A 16,902-nucleotide genomic window follows, 5' to 3' on the forward strand; every position below is an offset into this window, starting at 1 on the left:
TGATAGTGGAAATTTTACAATCCTCACCCTCCTTATCTTGTCTGCGACATTTGACACAATAAATCATGATGTATTACTTCACCGTCTCCAGCATGTATTTGGTATCCACGATACAGCCTTACTCTGGTTCAAGTCCTACTAAAGAAACAGGACGTAAATTGTGTCCATAAATGGAAAACATTTCAGCCTAGTTGGTCGATGTTTTAGCGTTCCACAAGTTCTGTTCTCGGCCTTTTCCTAGATAAGTATTAGCAGTTGCAATAGCAGCAGTATTATTCAGTTAACATGTTAGATGGAACCAGCAATCAAGAGGTTATCCTCACCTGGGTGTCTTTCAACAAGCAATTAGTCTCGTTACAGCTACATTTGCCTTATAGAGCAATGTATGCCAGTTTAGTGACATCAGCCACGTTCCGTTCATTGTTGAATTACACTGCAACAGTTCCGTCATGTAAGTAGGGTTTGTCGCCCATTTATGGTTTTGTAAAAAGTCAGATTTTGTGTCCATTTGCGGCTTTAATTTGTATTAATAGTAATGACATGTCTATATAGTATGTGAATTGTCAAACCATTTGTCAATTTATTCACAAAATATATCACTGGATGTATATATTCGCTATGTCTGTATATCTGTTTGATCTTCATCTCATATATATACATATATATATATATATATATATATATATATATATATATATATATATATATATATATATATATATATATCTTTCTAGGTCCAGGATATCAGAAAAAGAACTTATATCAATTGGGAGGAACACAAAAAATAATAATTGTGCATCTAATGAAGATTTTCAACCCTGTGATATTGGATTCAGATACGCATTCATCACAGGAAGCCTTTCTACGCATTTTGGATTTCTTCTGTTTTCATCCTAGTTTATTTGCAGTGTTTGTAAAATAATGTTAATGAAAACGTCCAGACAAAATGAGATCTAGTTCTCTACAACAAATGTATATCTTAAATTATGAAACTAAGTCAAATCAGCTTTTAACTTCAAGGACAAGAAACAGTGAAAGAAATTGGTTCTGTACTTTTCGGAAATATATATCAATAAACACTGGAGTGTATTATTCATTCAATTCCTGGAATAATGTGCCTTTGGAAAATGTCATTTGAAGGTGTTATTTTAAAGTGAAAATCAAGAATGGTTTCTGAGTTTGAATACATTTTAAGTCTGGTCGACATAATTAAGAAACCTGTGTTCCAAACATTGGATCTGGTTATTCCCATATGGATTTATTATTATGGTTGTTGGACAAGGCTAGAAGTTGCAGCTTCTTTCAGGGTAAGCTTCCTAATGTATGCACTTGCATGTATCAAATATCTGGTACATGTTTTTCTGTATCACTGGCATTTTCATTAAAATCTAACTAAAGATGATTATTTTTCTTTAAAAAATATTATATGAGCATACAGACATTATGTTTTGTCTGTCATGCATCCATATGTCAACAAATACTTGCAACAACTCTAGAGTCTATTTACCAGATCTCATTTCAATCAGATCTGGAAATAGTAATATAATCAAAATTTCAGATAAGTTCATTAATCCATCGATATATAATATTACTTTTAATTTAACTGGTTGACTATGTTATCACTCTAAGGCCATACTGCTGGTCAGATATTGATAACACTTCGAATATGTGATGTCATAAGTAATGTTTCGAACTTAGGAGATAAATGAAATCTGCACATAATAAGGAGGTGATCGTCTATCTGAATGGATGCATTAGTTACCTATCTCAAAACCTAATTTGGATCCAAACTGGAATATATGATTGTATCAGAGGGATTGCATACTGTTTGATGATGAGAAGGATCCATGGATAATAGTTTTCTTAAATATGATTGACTGAGCCTGTGGACACACTAGAAGCCATATTTCTGATAGTATTTTCAGAAACTTGAAATATCGGCTTACATCATCATGATCTTAAAAAGGAACTGTGCGATCCACACATTTTAATGAAATAATCTTGCATCTAATTGACTGTCTGTAGAGGCCAAATCAGTAGTTTGCAAATTATGATAAGGGAAGCAACCTATGATGGGGTCTATGGAAAATCACTAGTTTCGAGTTGTGGAAAGAGTTATCTCATTTGGAAAATATTAAGACTTTGAAACGCATGAATTCCAAAAGAATCAATGACATAGATGAGCGAAATAATACACAGAGGAATCATTTTGAATAATCTCTGATTTAAAGCCAAAGAATATAAAAAATTAAAAAAAATAACCATATTGAATATTATAGATATAATGTCGGGACCAAATTTGAAGTTTTGCGCTTAGAAATCAAGTTGTTGATGCTTGTGCGTTACATATGCTTACCAGTCACCCAGATTAACTAAGAAACCGATAAACATCTTTAAATGATGTCGCTCTATTCAATGTCTGAAATGATTTGTTTGTTATATATCTACACATATATGCATTATTTCATTTCATTATATATATTATATGTGATTTGTACCTGATTATTTTGGATTAATATTTCATATTTTCCGACTTTAATAGACATAAAAACATATAACTCACTATGCTTTTCTCATGAACCACTTCCAGATCATTTGATTACCCACATAAACCTCAATTTACAAACCCTCTAATTTTCCAAATGCCTACCCTAGAAATTTGCTGACTAAAACATAGAAGGACTGGGTGTCGTAGTGGTCCAAGGTGCGTTACGGATCATTCACATCTAGCCCCTTTTCGCGCATATTGGTCTGAGTCTCAGCTGAACCAGCCTGTATATGGAAAACAGCATGAAGTGGTACTTCCCGGACTCTTCCTTCACCATACATAATGGTAGCTACGAATGGCATTGATACCCCCTCATAAAAACCCTTATCATTCAGAATCTAAAGAATAATCAACAACACTACTAGCAATTTCAGATTCTCCGAATGTTGTGGCCGAGACACTTTTATTTTCATTCTTGATAACAATATTATGGCACTCACTTGAACGTGTATTATTTTTCCCAATAGTTTTAATGCCTCCTGGATATAGGCTATAAAGTTTCATTTAATCTTGATAACATTTATGTTTCTATTTGCTCCTCATGTTCGGCTCATATTCACAGGACGTTATCTCAGACAAATGAAAGTGAATTAAGTAATACATACATACATATATATATATATATATATATATATATATATATATATATATATATATATATATATATATATATATATATATATATATATATATATATATATATATATATATATATATATATAATACTTGTAAGGTTATTATTAAATTAATACAGTTAGATCATGAAACAAATAGCTCATTTGCAGTAGCTGAAATGATTTTAAAACATATCCCAGCCAATCAATCCATTTGTTTTTACCATAGAACCGGAAACAGTAATATATTTAGACCTAATAAACAGTTGTAAATTACTCCATTTATCTACTACATTACTCTCTTGTTTTCTTGTATTGTTGAAGAATTAATCCTTTAACCAACAATACATGTTTCTAAATGAATTATAATTATCTTTTAGAAAGACATATTTAAATTGCTATCCTTCCTAATATAATCTAAAACTGATACAATAGCATGACCTGATTTTGTAGCTCATCCAATAAGAGCAATGAAAAATATTCTGCAAAATTGTATACCAGAGAAATACTGTTGAGACGACATGTAAAACACCTAAGTTACTTTTCAGCATTTTGTTTGTAAAGCATATGCATCAGGATATAAAATACATCAAATAGATTTAACGTTACACATGCAGAGACTCATAACTGACCCAGGGCTTTGCTAAGTGAAGTGTGGAGCCAATGTTCACACTGTCCTGGTGTCGCTAATATAATATAATTTTTGTGTTCAATCTTAAACTGTTATGTGCCTATATATATATATATATATATATATATATATATATATATATATATATATATATATATTATATATATATATATATATTATATTATATTATATTATATTATATAATATATAATATAATATAATATAATATTATATTATATTATAATATTATTATTATAATTATTATTATAATTATTATTATAATTATAATTATATCTAATCGACAAACAATGCAGTCATCTGAACGCATTGTATGTCCACACTGGTGAAAATTTGTTCTTTTTTTATAACCTACGTTGTAGAGTGTGACCAATACAAACCCGTGATACCACAATTCCGATTAATATAATTTTCGGTTGGAATCAATGGGTTTACGAAAATAGACAATCTGTATAATGATCATTTTTAATACATATGAGCTTCACAGAACATATACGCCATACTACGTAAAGTTCCTTTCTAGATACATTGCGTTGATAATGCATACATCTTTCTAAAATAACATCTTAGGAAGGTTATGGTATTTATGTAGAGTTTTGTGGTTTGTGGGCATGTTTGCCAATTTTATGGCATTTTTAACATACTGACTATGCACACCGAGACAGCCGACCTGGTTTAGACTAGCTGGTATGAAAAACTACGACCCTTGGATGGGAAGTCTGATTCCATACTATCAGAGATACTTTAGTTCCCTTCCAGCTGTTGTAAATGGTTCCTTCAAAGAAAACATGTGACACTCATCAACAGGCAGACCATGCAAAATGAGATAACATTTAGTTCCTTCGTTCCTATTCAATCGCTTCTCGTACGTATTTCCTTCCAATAGTTGTTTTCAATATTCTTATACAAATCAAGTGTTATCCGGTGATCACATTAATGGGTTTTACTCCAAACAATCCAATAATTCAGATTTATACTGTTATTTACTGACATACTAGGAGTTCATATATTATTAAAACTGGCTTCTGGTCATTTGAATAATGCGTTAAAGATCTCTGACTTACTGCCATGTTTGTTCAAAGCTTGCAGCTCAGGATGACTACTGAAAGCAAAAGAATACAATCATGTACATATTGTTACCAATAAAAACATTATACAACTATACATACATACATACATACATACATGCATCACACATACATAAGGGAGACAGGGGCTAGTTGATACCAATTTCACTTATGTGAAACAAAGAATATTACAAGTTAAATTGCATTTTTCAATCATGTATATGGGCATTATAATTTATAATAATATTTTCTCCAGTAAATAAATAAAGAAGAAATCTGGTGAAAAGTAACCCCATCCGGTTCGTATCAACATGCCCCATGCTGGGGTAAGTTGATACAGTACATGGGGCAAGTTGAGACATCATTAGTCGTATTAACTACTGCAATTGAGCACCCTGTTACATAACTGAGATAGCTGAAGATCAAACACATTCATGATTGGTAGTCACCATGCCTTACAAGAAATGTTCAGCACTGGGCCTTACCAGTGCAAGAAACTGAAAAGTTATGAAAATCAGAAAAATGTGAATGAAATTTAAAAAACATGTTTGTCACTGTCAGATCAATTAGACCTGCACAGTCACATGTCATCACTAGAATCACAGTTCTGGCAGACAAAGCTCAAACTTCCATCAGTGCATGCTTCATGTGCCCACATCTCACAAACAATGCACTGAACTGCTCTTGTGACTTGCTGTTGCCATATGGCTCAGTGCAAATGAGGCAGAAATTTTCTGATTCAGAATCAGAACTAGCACTCTCACTCTGAAACAAAGGTCTACGACATCTCTTGCGTGACTGCTGTTTCATAACAGTCTGAGTTTTTCCTGTTTCTACTGCTTTTTTTACGCCTGTTTGATGTCGTTTTGTCCTGGTTGTTATCTCGCTTCTGTTTGCCACCATCTTACTTTGCTTGACTGTCGTTATTTCTCAGACCTGTGCTTTGCTTGGACTTTTTAGTCAAACTTCTCGCTGCAGTGTCCTGCTCGAACAGTTGTTTTTCTGGAGTGTCAGTAAGAATTCGTATTCTACCTCTTTTCCTAATTGTCCGTTTCTCACTCCGTGGCCCGGCTTTAGGCAGTGGACGAATCATATGCAAAGAACCTGGACTCGTAGACGCTGATGGTTCTGGATCATTAAGCCTACTAGTAGTCGCAGTAGGGGTTGCTGCAGCTAGTTCAGCAAATGATTCCATGTGGTGATTTGATACATGCAGCGTTGATGGTATTGATGTTCCCTCAACCGAACAGACCATTTCTGACGTTGACGAATGTGGTTCTTCTTCAGATCGTGCAGGTTGACCTAGGTCTACCACTTCTTGGCCTTCATCGGTGGAAGATTCAGCAGCTGACCGTCGAGCGGTAGAAATTGGTACCGACGCAGGTGATGATGATTCTTCAATCGGCAACATCAATCCTTCTGATACTTTGCTAGGATCTGGTCTATCCGTAACTGACGATGGCAAAAAAGCATCGTCTGAAATTCTGTTTCGATTAAAGGGATAAATTCCTGTAACTTCAAATCCTGCCTGAATATTTGTTGGTGTCATGGCTGACTTGAATGCAGGAGCATATACAGCTGAAATATCCAGTGCTTGCATGGGCCGTCGTGGATGGGCATTGCACCAGGTGTCACACTGTGCATTATAATAGCGATTAGTGGAAAATAAACTGTGCAGTCAAGAGGCTGAAGCCGGTGAGAACAATGAGGTGGGAAAGATAATAAGTGCACTCCATTGTCCTTTGCAAACTGGATGGTCTCAACGGAGATGTGAGATTCATGATTGTCTAATAATAGAAGAACTGGCTGGGTAATGGATGGTTTGGTATGTTTAACGAAATGCTGAAGAAAGAGAAGAAAGTTTTCTTTTGTCATCCAACCAGATTTGTGACAGCTTCCAATGCACCCTGGTGGACCGCCATCAACAAGTCTCTTTTGGTACCTCACCCTTGGGAATATGAACATCGGAGGAATGGCATGGCCCAATGCATTTATTGCACAACACAGAGTTACAAGAGTCCCCCTTTCAGCACTTGTTACCGTTCCCACCTGTTTAACACCCTTTGGTGCTAAACTTTTGCCAGGATTTTGTGCTGTTGTGAGGCCTGTCTCATCAGCATTCCATATGGCCTGTGGTTGAAAATGGAAACGCCTGTATGAGTTCTCCAGATTGTCATAAAACAAATTTACATTTGTACGGTTAAAACTGGTGATACGACCGATGGAGGTGGCTCCGGTTTACTCACTGACAGAACACTGCTGCGGCTGTTCATAAACCCTGAAAACCAATCATCACCTGCTTAATAAATAAATTAACACAAATAAATGGATATGAATATGAATGATTATGAATACGAATATGAACACGGTGGATTTCGAGTATGAATCTGAATCTGAATATGAAAATTAAATCACATCAAATCCATCAAACACGTTGAAGCACATCAAACATAAGCATATTTCTATAAATTAATAAAATGCTTTAATGTACACATGTAGGCCCTGCAATAATGTACGCATTTAAGCCTATGGGGCTAGTTGATACAGTATCAACTAGCCCCGGCACATGTGTATCAATTAGCCCCGATAGGTAGGCCATGCTAAATTTCTTTGTTACTTTACATGGAAGGGCAGGAACTGAACGACACTTTTCTGTTTAAAAGCGGAAACATCTATGCATAAAATAATATTAAAATTATATTTGTCGTGCTTACCGTGCTTTCGCAAAATGCTAGCAAGAACTCTTCAAAAAGTTTTCAACGCATATCGCAAATTAAAAACATCCGATAACTCGAAGACCAACGAGGTTTACGGCTTGCCGGAAATGCAACGTAGATATCTCGCGTGCATCTAAAAATAGATACAAGATAGAGCTTTCCTGAAAATAACTAAGTAAGTAATACCGCTTGTATCAACTTGCCCCAAGTATCAACTTGCCCCGGCTTCCCCTATCTACCTACCTACCTACCTACCTACATACATACATACATACATACAGCTGAAATTGAGGTCTATGATACCAACAATGCACATAAACAAAAGGGGTAATTTCGATATTGTTGTTGCTGAGTTTAATTATAGTGGCGTGCGCACAATTGTGCATGTGCCACTTTTTTCTGACTGCATCGCAGCATGCTAGTTGTTCCTGGGGAAGGGAACGGTGCCACCTCCTCCAGGCTTTTATGGGTTCAAGAACCCTGATAGTTTGGCCTCAATCTGTGGGTCCATAAAGGTTCCTTACAGTTGAATGGTTGGCTGTCATTAGTGGAAAGGAGAGCTCGGGAACGGTCCTGGTTGCTTCACATCGCTGGTTTCTTGTTGCATTTGCCTGGTGTTTCTTGTGTTTTTTTTTTCTTGCGTTTTTTTCTTTTTCTTTTAAATGTTCTAAAAAGGGTGTGGGGTGGGGTGTTGTATGCTGTTTATAGAGGTTGTTAGTAGAAATCATGTATGAAGAGAGATTTGCAAGGTTATTATGGTATTACATGTTTATGGTGTGCTTCCTACGTTATGTTATTTGTAAGTTTTTAGATATTGCCTAAGTTATTTATTTATTAATCTTTCTAGAGATTGAATGTTATTTATACTTTATTTAGCAAGAGACCGGAGTCCTATCCGATTACTCGATTCTTTAAGGACATCTATAACATCCGATTTTGCGGGTTCCTTAGTTTTTGATAGGTGCTTCGTAAGTGAATTATTTATTAATATTTTTATAAAATTGAATGATATGGGTTTTTTATGTGGGAGCTTCTAAATTTGTTTAGCTAGTTACTGGGTCTTTTGGTTTTGTGGGGATAGTAATTATATTTTGTTCCTAAGTCCTGCTGAGTCTATGAATTTATTTACATTTTTATACGCTGATTGTTTATTTTTATTAGAGTCCATAACCAACTCTGCGTATGTGTGTTGTGATCCAATCTCTTTTTGGTTTTTGATAAATATTTTCCTAGCGGGTTGATATTTTGGGCATATATTGAATACGTGGTGTAGATCTTCGGTGTTGTGGCAGTTAAAACAGTTAATGGTTGTTGGTTTGGGTCCTATAAACCTTCAAAAACTGCTTGCTAGTTTAGTTTTTCCAGTTATTATCCTGTTTTAGGTTTTCTACTTTGAAATAGGTACCCTTAGGTAGCTGTATGTTCCTATCTTTTGTTTTTGGGGTTTCATGGTGCTTTTTACCTTTTGTGGAGGAGTTCCAAAAATCTTGCCATTTTTCGTCAATAACTGCTTTAGGTATTTGCTTGTTCTTGATCCATTGTAGTGATTCAAGTATAGTCCAGAATTCAGTGGTGTAAATGGAGCAATAGTCTGGTAATCTGGATCCCGTTTGTATATTGAATTCAGGGATGACTATTTCTGCTGCTGTTCTTGGTGGGTTGTTTGTTTTTGATTCATCGGTATATATTTTAAGATAGTCCGGGTATTTTTGGTTGGTTTCGTTTACCAGTGCAGGTTTTAGTAAGTTTTCTTATCCTTCTTTATTGCCTAATTTGGTAGCTTCAATGTTAATCCTTGGTGGTTTTTGTAACCATGGTGATTTGTTCTCGTCTGTATTGTTTGTTACCTGTTGTTTTCGTAGAGGTATGTTTTCTCTTAGTTCAAGGATTACTTTGCCACTTGGTGTGGTGGGTATGATTTTGGGTTTGAAGACAACTTTACACTTGTTTATAGCTAGTTTCGTGGGATGGTTGTCTGAGTGGGTATCTAATCGAATGAAGTATAGAAGGAGACGTTCTTGCCTACGAAATTTTAAGGGTAGTTCTCCTGTTAGTGTTTCTAGTTCTTCTAATGATGTTGAGGGGAGTGTTCCTTGCATAATAGTAAGGCTTTTCTCTGGATAGTGTCAAGTGTTTGAAGTACAGGTTGCTTAGCCGAGTTATATGCTTGGCAACCGTAATCCAGTTTTGATCTAATTAGGGTTTTATATATCGTGAGGAGGGTTTCCTGGGTGTATCCCCAGTTAGTCCCTGTGATGTTCCTGAGTAATTTGAGATCTTTGTTACAATTCTGGGTGAGTTGTTCAATGTGCTATTTCCATGTGAGGTGGTTGTCAAAGAACATTCCTAGGAATTTTGCTACTGTTACGTATTTGATTAATTGGTTTTGTAGATAGACGTTTGGATAGACTAGGTTGTTATTTCGTTTGGGGCTGAATATGATTGCCACAGTTTTTTTCATGAGATATTTTGAAACCCCATTTGTCCGCCCATCTCCCTATGTTGTCTAGGCTCTGCTGGATTTCTTTAACTATCGTTTTATTGGCAGGAATTCCATTCCTCCATATGCCACTATCATCTGCAAATTGTGACAAGTCTATTTATGTGGAGGCTGCATTCAGGTCAAGGTCTATTACCATTAGGTTAAATAATAGGGGACTTATTACACTGCCTTGCGGTGTTCCATTTTCAAGTGAAAATTCTTCGGAATGGGTGTTGCCTATTCTTGTGGTAATTTTCCGGCCTGTGAGAAAATCGCCAATCCAGTTGAACAAGCATCCAGTTATTCCAAATTGGTTTAATTTGGCCATTAGTCCATTGGTCCATTCTAGGTCGAATGCTTTTTTTAGGTCTAGAAGAACCGCTATAAGGTTGCGATCGGTTTTCCTATGTGCGTTAAAAGCGAGTTTGATGTCTGTTTCCAATCTGAGAAGTTGGTCAGTGGTGGACCGTTTGTTTCGAAAGCCACACTGATTTATGGAGAGTAGGTTATTGGTTTCTAGGTGGTGTTTTAACCTATTTGCGATTATTATCTCCATTCTTTTGCAAATATTGTTTGTAAGGGAGATGGGTCGGTACGAATTTATGTTGTTGGGATCTTTACCTAGCTTAGGGATTGGTATTACTATGACCTGTTTCCATTTGGTGGATAATTGCCCTTTATCCCATTTCCTTTTAAAGAGTTTGATTATGGCTATTGTTATATGGATAGGTAGTTTTTTTTTTATAGATAATGTAACCTAACTGGTCCTTAACAGGGGATGTTTCGTTTTTGGATCGTAGGGCTATCTCCCATTCATATACTGTGATTTCGCTATTTAGGTGAGATTCTTTTGTTCCTTGGTCTTGACACATTTGAGGATGGGTTTCCTCCATTAGTTTTTGTGTTCTTGAAAGATTCTGGTGTGGTTATTGTTGCTACTCATGTTCGAAAAATGCTTCGCTAGGAGGTCTGCCTTATTTTTATTTGTTATGGCATTTTTAATTTTTGGGGCTGAGGTAGTTGCTTTCCCTTTTATGGCTTTTATTTTGTCCCATATTTGTTTTGAATTTGATTTTAGACTCAGTTTAGAGCAAAGGGTTTGCCATAGATTAATTTTAGCAGTTTTTTTTAGTTTGTTTTAGTGCTTTTTCTTTATCTTTATATTGCTGGAAGTAGATAGAAGTTTTGGTGCGTTTATATTTAAGGCCCTTTTTTGTCTTTATGTGCTATAGTGCACTGTTTAGTCCACCATGGTACAGGGTTTTCAATCTGGATATTAGTTTTCTTTGGGATGCATCGGTTCGCTGCCTCAATAATTGTGTCTGTTATGTTATCATAATACATGTCAATATTTGGGCTTTCTAAGTTATTTGGATTTACTCTAGCTAGTAATAATTGGAATTGGTCCCAGTCTGCCTGTTGGTACCTCCATTTAGGTGGGGTTTCGTTTGGAATGTGTTGAGTTTTTGTTTGAATATTGATTGTGATGGGAAAATGGTCACTTCCTAACGTATCTTCTTGATCCACCCACCAATTTATGATTTGAGCCAATTTTAAGGTAGTGATAGTTAGGTCTATGGCTGAGAGAGTGCCATCCTCAGGGTTTAATCTAGTGTTCGACCCGTCATTTAAGATGACCAGATTGTTCTCAGTTATCCATTTTTCAACCATTTTCTCTCTTTGATCTTTCTTTTTACCTCCCCATAATTCACTGTGTGCGTTGAAGTCGTCACAGATAATTAGATTGTTGTTGTTGTTATTAGTGATTGCCTTTAGTGAGATTAGGTTGGTAGGGCAGAAGGTACCCCCTGGATCGTAAGCATTTATTATTTGAATGTTTGTGGTTCCTATATTTATCATTACTGACATTATTTCGATGCTATTATTGATGTTTAGGTTAGGAGGTACTTCTATTTTTTCATAGTACATTAGTGTATATATCAAACAAATTGGTAGTCCACCCCCTTTATGCCCCTTGGGTCTGTTTTCAAAGATTCCCTGAGTGTAGCCTTGTAGTTTGGGCAGGCGTTTGTGTTCTTGTGTTATGAAGTTTTCCTGTATGCAGATTACGTCTGGTTTAACGGCCGTATTATTCAGTTTGTTCTGCAGTTCTGATAGGTTTTTAAAGATTCCTTTGCAGTTCCCTTGCCAGATGGTGATTTTTTTGTACAATCCATTTTTGACGTTGTCTTTATCTGTTAGTCTTGTGGTCGAATCAACTAGTATGGTGAAAATGGTTTTGAGGGTTCTCATTATGCTATTGAGATCTTGCATTAGGGTTCCGGTTGTTAGGTTCATTACTTCCTGTATTAATTATGTGTTAGGGTGTGTGTTAGGTTTGGGGTTGTTTGGGGTGACAGTTTTGTTTGTATCTGGAGTGTTATCAGGGTGGTCTTGGTTTGTTACAATGTGGGTTGTAATTTTTGGTTCTTTTTATTTTCCTGATTCGAGGGTATGTTTTGTGGTGCAATGTTTTCCCTTCTGATTCTGTGTGGAGAGTTTTGGTTCTCATTGATTGTTCCACAGGTAGATTTTGGTGTGTTGGGGTTGTTTTTACAGATAATGTTTTTGGCAGAATGGTAGGTGAGGTGTTTTTCGTTCATTAAGTCCACTATTTGTTTCTCTTTTATTGTAAATCTGCATTCTGCCGATCTAGGATAATGGTTTTCTTTACAGTTAGCACATTTTTGTTTAGTTGTGTGGCATTCTCCTTTGTGTGGACCTCCGCAGTACTTACATCTTGGCTTGAATCTACATCTGAGGATATAGTGTCCCCAGTGCAGGCATTTGGTGCAAACTCTTGGCCTATTTATGTAGTTGTCCAGCTTATGGTACACTCCTGACTGTCCTAGTTTTATTATTTAGGGTATTGGCTCGGTAGCCTCTATAACTGCTTTGTTTGTTTCTTGTCCCTTGTGATTTTTAAGACGATAGACTTTTGGTGGTCTGTGTTCCATTTGCTGTGAGTTTATGAAGTAGGAGTTCATTGCTTATGTCCTTGTTGTATCCGTTTATTGCTATTATTTTTTTAAAGATAGTGGTTTTAGTGGGTTCAGCCAGATTAGTTGTTGTTTCACTGTGTTTGGAGTTTTAAGTGACTCGTGTTTTCCTTTGAGTGCTATGGTGTCTCTCTACTATGATCTTTATTGAGCCTATAGTTTCAATTTCGATGATTTTTTCCACCTGTTGAATTGTGCTGCATTGGACAATCAGGTAGTTTCGTCTTGGTCTTATCAGTGTGAATTTTGGCCACTGCTGTCATAATACTATTGGTACTTAGATTAGTAGTTATGTTGCACCTGCTGCTTATGTATATTGTGTGTTCGATGGAATGATAATTGTGAATTTTGTTCTGGGGATTATGTTGTTGTTTTATTTCCTGTTTTGAGTTAACCTTACTTTTGGGGTTTTATGGTTGTTTTTTGGTGTTTTAGCGGGCCCTTGCCTTTACCTAGGTATGTGTTTCGGGGTTTTGGGTTGTTTGGAGTCTTTGGGTTGCCTTTTTAGTGATGCTGCTGGGTAGTTTGGTAGTGTCTAATTCATTGGAATTTTTCCGATGGGTTGGTGGTTCCCTTGGTGTTATTATCCCAGATGGTCCAGGAGTTTGGCTTGAGTGTATAGTTTCTTTCCTAATGTTTTGATTTATTGTTTTTTTGCTTGGTTTCCTGTTGTTGGTTTGATTGCATGTTTCTAGGATTGGTTATTTAATTTTTGGTGAATTTTGGGGTGCTGGTCATGGTTATGTGGTCTAATTGTGGGGAGTTTAAGGTAAGTAGGGTAATGTCAAATTCATTTGTTAGATTTGGAAAAGTGGTGTTTATATCTTCATTTGTGTGTGGTTTTTCCGCTTCCTTGAAGAGGATTGGCGATAGTATTGGCATTGTATTTATATTGTTCCCTGGTGTGTAATTTTGTATTTCTAGTAGTTTCTGTTGGTGGGGTGGGGTGTGTGTTAGTTTTGTCTTCTGGTTTGTGGTTTGTTTGGTCTGTGTTTTTGACCAGAATTTGGGGTCCCAGTGTGATGTTGGTTGAATTGGAGTTTTCTGTGGTTTGTACGACTTGCGTTAATCTTGCTTGTTTTACATGCTTTACTGGTGCTGTTTGGAGTTGTAATACATCCATTATTTTTACTGATTTGTTGATAGGGTTGTTTGGTGGCTTGTGTGTTTGGGTGTTTGGATTGAATAGAGCCATTTTTTGGACCTAGTTTGCATTCTTCTACTTAAATTGCGTCTAGCATTGAATGATGACTTATGGACGGACACTTTTGCAAGCTTGAATTCGATTGGCTGTCTGACTATTGATTATCAATTATGTGGAGTTAACCTAGTTGATGACTTAATTGAATGGGTTTTGAGCTATATGTGTAGAGATGGTTATGGAGCGTAAGTAAAAGTATAGAAGTGCGTAGAGATTCGGTGGTGGAAAATCTGAGCAGTGGTTTGCGAGTGCTAGCAAACATGCCAGGATTCCGTCCAGGTGTATGTCTAGTGTGATGCCTAGAACCTGTTTTCGAATCTTTTCCGCCTGTTAGTTGTTAGAGTAGAGAGAGGATAGTGGTAAATTTAGTGGGAGAGAATTTCCTTAACTGTGAGTCGCCCAGTATCTTCACGTGCTTGATATGTAAGGACACAGTCCAAGTGAGTTTCCTTTCTTGTCTTGATGTAGTCCTGTGTGCCTTGATGTTTCTGTATTGGTCTTGGCGGAGTTTTCCTTCCTTTGTTCTCTGTGGCTGTTTTCTCGTTATCTTTTGTTTTTGTCCTAACGCCCAGTCTGCTCCTCCGCTCCAAGTCTCTCCTTTGTTCCTTTGTTTTCTGTTGCGTGTTCCTATTGTTCTTTTGTTTGATAGTTACTTTGTTCTGTTCGCTTCGTTTGTTCACGGCTTGGCGTGTTGCTAATCGTTTCCTCTTCTTAGTATTATTTCTTTGCTCTTGTTTTCCTTTTCCTTTCTTCTAAGTTAATTAGTGATGGTGGTGGCCGCACTCAGTAGAACTTTTAAAATTACACACCAAGCCCGTTTTTTATTGTAAACAAATCAAGCAAATTGAGACCACGTATTCAACTCAACTGCGCTTCGATAACTCGCAATATCTTAACTCATTATCACTGTTATATGCATGTATTGATTTTTCAAAATGTTAAATTTCATTGTGCATAATGCAAAATTGGATTTCGCGCATTTCAGGGTTTATTCGTCTCCCCTAGTAAATCTATAGAAACACAATGGTATTAATAATTTAAGAACGTTACATTTATTAATGCAGATGACGAAGGGTATATTTATCCGTATGAACCCATCTTTGATAAATGCTTCTGTTTAGAGAACGTCATATGTCCCTCTCTTCTTTGTGATTACCATTCCACACCTAAATACTAAATTCCTAATTTCAGTAATGAGTCATCCAAAGACAGTCGTTAAAAGGAAAGAACATTCGTCAATAAAGCATTGTCTCTAAAAAAGGAAACCTTTTCAGGGATATAGGATAAAATATCAACATATTCTATTTACAAACATTTCAACCTAGCACATATATACTAAAGTTTTTGTTCACCCATTTCAAGACTGGTTCCAATTTGTCCGTATAATTACAACCTAGAGGTCTTATAACTGGTTCTCTCGGGTTCGCGTAAATAATCTCAGTGTGTTTTCATCTTATGGCCAAAATGGTCTGCTATATGCTGGACGAACCCGTTGATTCCAAAGTCTTGGATGAAGACGGTTCAGGTCTCCCCCTCTTCATCTTGTGCTCGAGTTTTCACACATTTCTCGGAAAAGATATATTCAACGATACAAACACCACAGAAAACAGCTAATCCACATATACATTGCATTCCATGCATATATTTGGTATTCCTTCATTTCTTCTAAGAAAACCTTGACTCCCAAAATAACTAGTTATATTACGTAATGCAAAATGGATGCATTAAAAATACGAACAACTTAGGACCTTCTCGAATTAGGAAGGTCCGATGAAAAGAAGTTTAAGGTGGCAAATCGTGAATATGATCAATTCGTCTCTACATATTGTTTGGTATTATTTTTTTGTTAATTTATTGAACATAAGTTGTCAGGATTTTACATGTACATCCCCACCCGACCAGGTGTATTGAGCATGATTATTTTCGACCTTGAACTTTACTTATGTTCCTTTATTTAGACACAACACAAACACATACATTCACACACAGACACGCACACTCTCAAATATTGAACAAAACGAACTTCTCATTTACAAACCCCAAGGTGTTTTACATTGCCTGTTTGTTTCTGTGATACGAAAGTAAAGAAAAACCAAGAAATGACACCAAAAGATGACAATAGGTTCCACTTTTTCTAAAACTCATCAGTTCTGTTATTCACTTCGGCGACATATTTTTCCATCCGTTTGTATGATTAAACAAAATTTTTATAATAGGTGAGATTTGGTATTTTTATGCACAACGTGATGTGTATATAACATATTTTGCAAGCAAGATTAGAAAGTTGACAAGATCGTCAAAATATTGATTTTCTATAAAGTCATCTTTTCGAGTAGTTTTAAAATTTGGGTCGTAAGTTTGGATCCATTCCGCACATTTCCACAAATATCAGTAATTTAATATTCATAGAATAAGTGCTCCATTTGTTATATTCCCTCTTTACAGAAGATACCTTTATCATTATCTTTTTCAAACTCTGATTTGTGGCATTAGTTTTGTGTAGAAAGCTAAAGTAAAAACTAATAGATTTAGTGACTTTTTGTACAAAGTTTAGCCAGAACAAAAGAGTTGGTCCATACATTTACACCAACTGCATACCTAGCTTGCTGAACCATGTTTCATATT

At 36.0% G+C, this 16,902-nt stretch overlaps 1 long non-coding RNA gene across 2 annotated transcripts in view; it reads left to right on the plus strand.

Moving 5' to 3' along the window:
- The window catches only part of LOC149771344 (uncharacterized), an 80,342-nt gene that overhangs the window by 25,611 nt on the left and 37,829 nt on the right, over positions 1-16,902 (plus strand). The window contains exon 3 of one of the 2 annotated variants that reach the window (XR_016418325.1): positions 735-1,307. This is a non-coding gene — a long non-coding RNA (uncharacterized LOC149771344). Of the gene's footprint in view, positions 1-734; positions 2,566-16,902 lie in introns of those variants that run through there. The other variant, XR_016418324.1, reaches the window with a different exon arrangement.

This window comes from Sinohyriopsis cumingii, unplaced genomic scaffold, assembly GCF_028554795.1.
Source record: "Sinohyriopsis cumingii isolate HCF-2022 unplaced genomic scaffold, ASM2855479v2 utg001940l, whole genome shotgun sequence".
In the NCBI taxonomy this organism is placed as follows: Eukaryota; Metazoa; Mollusca; class Bivalvia; order Unionida; family Unionidae; genus Sinohyriopsis; species Sinohyriopsis cumingii.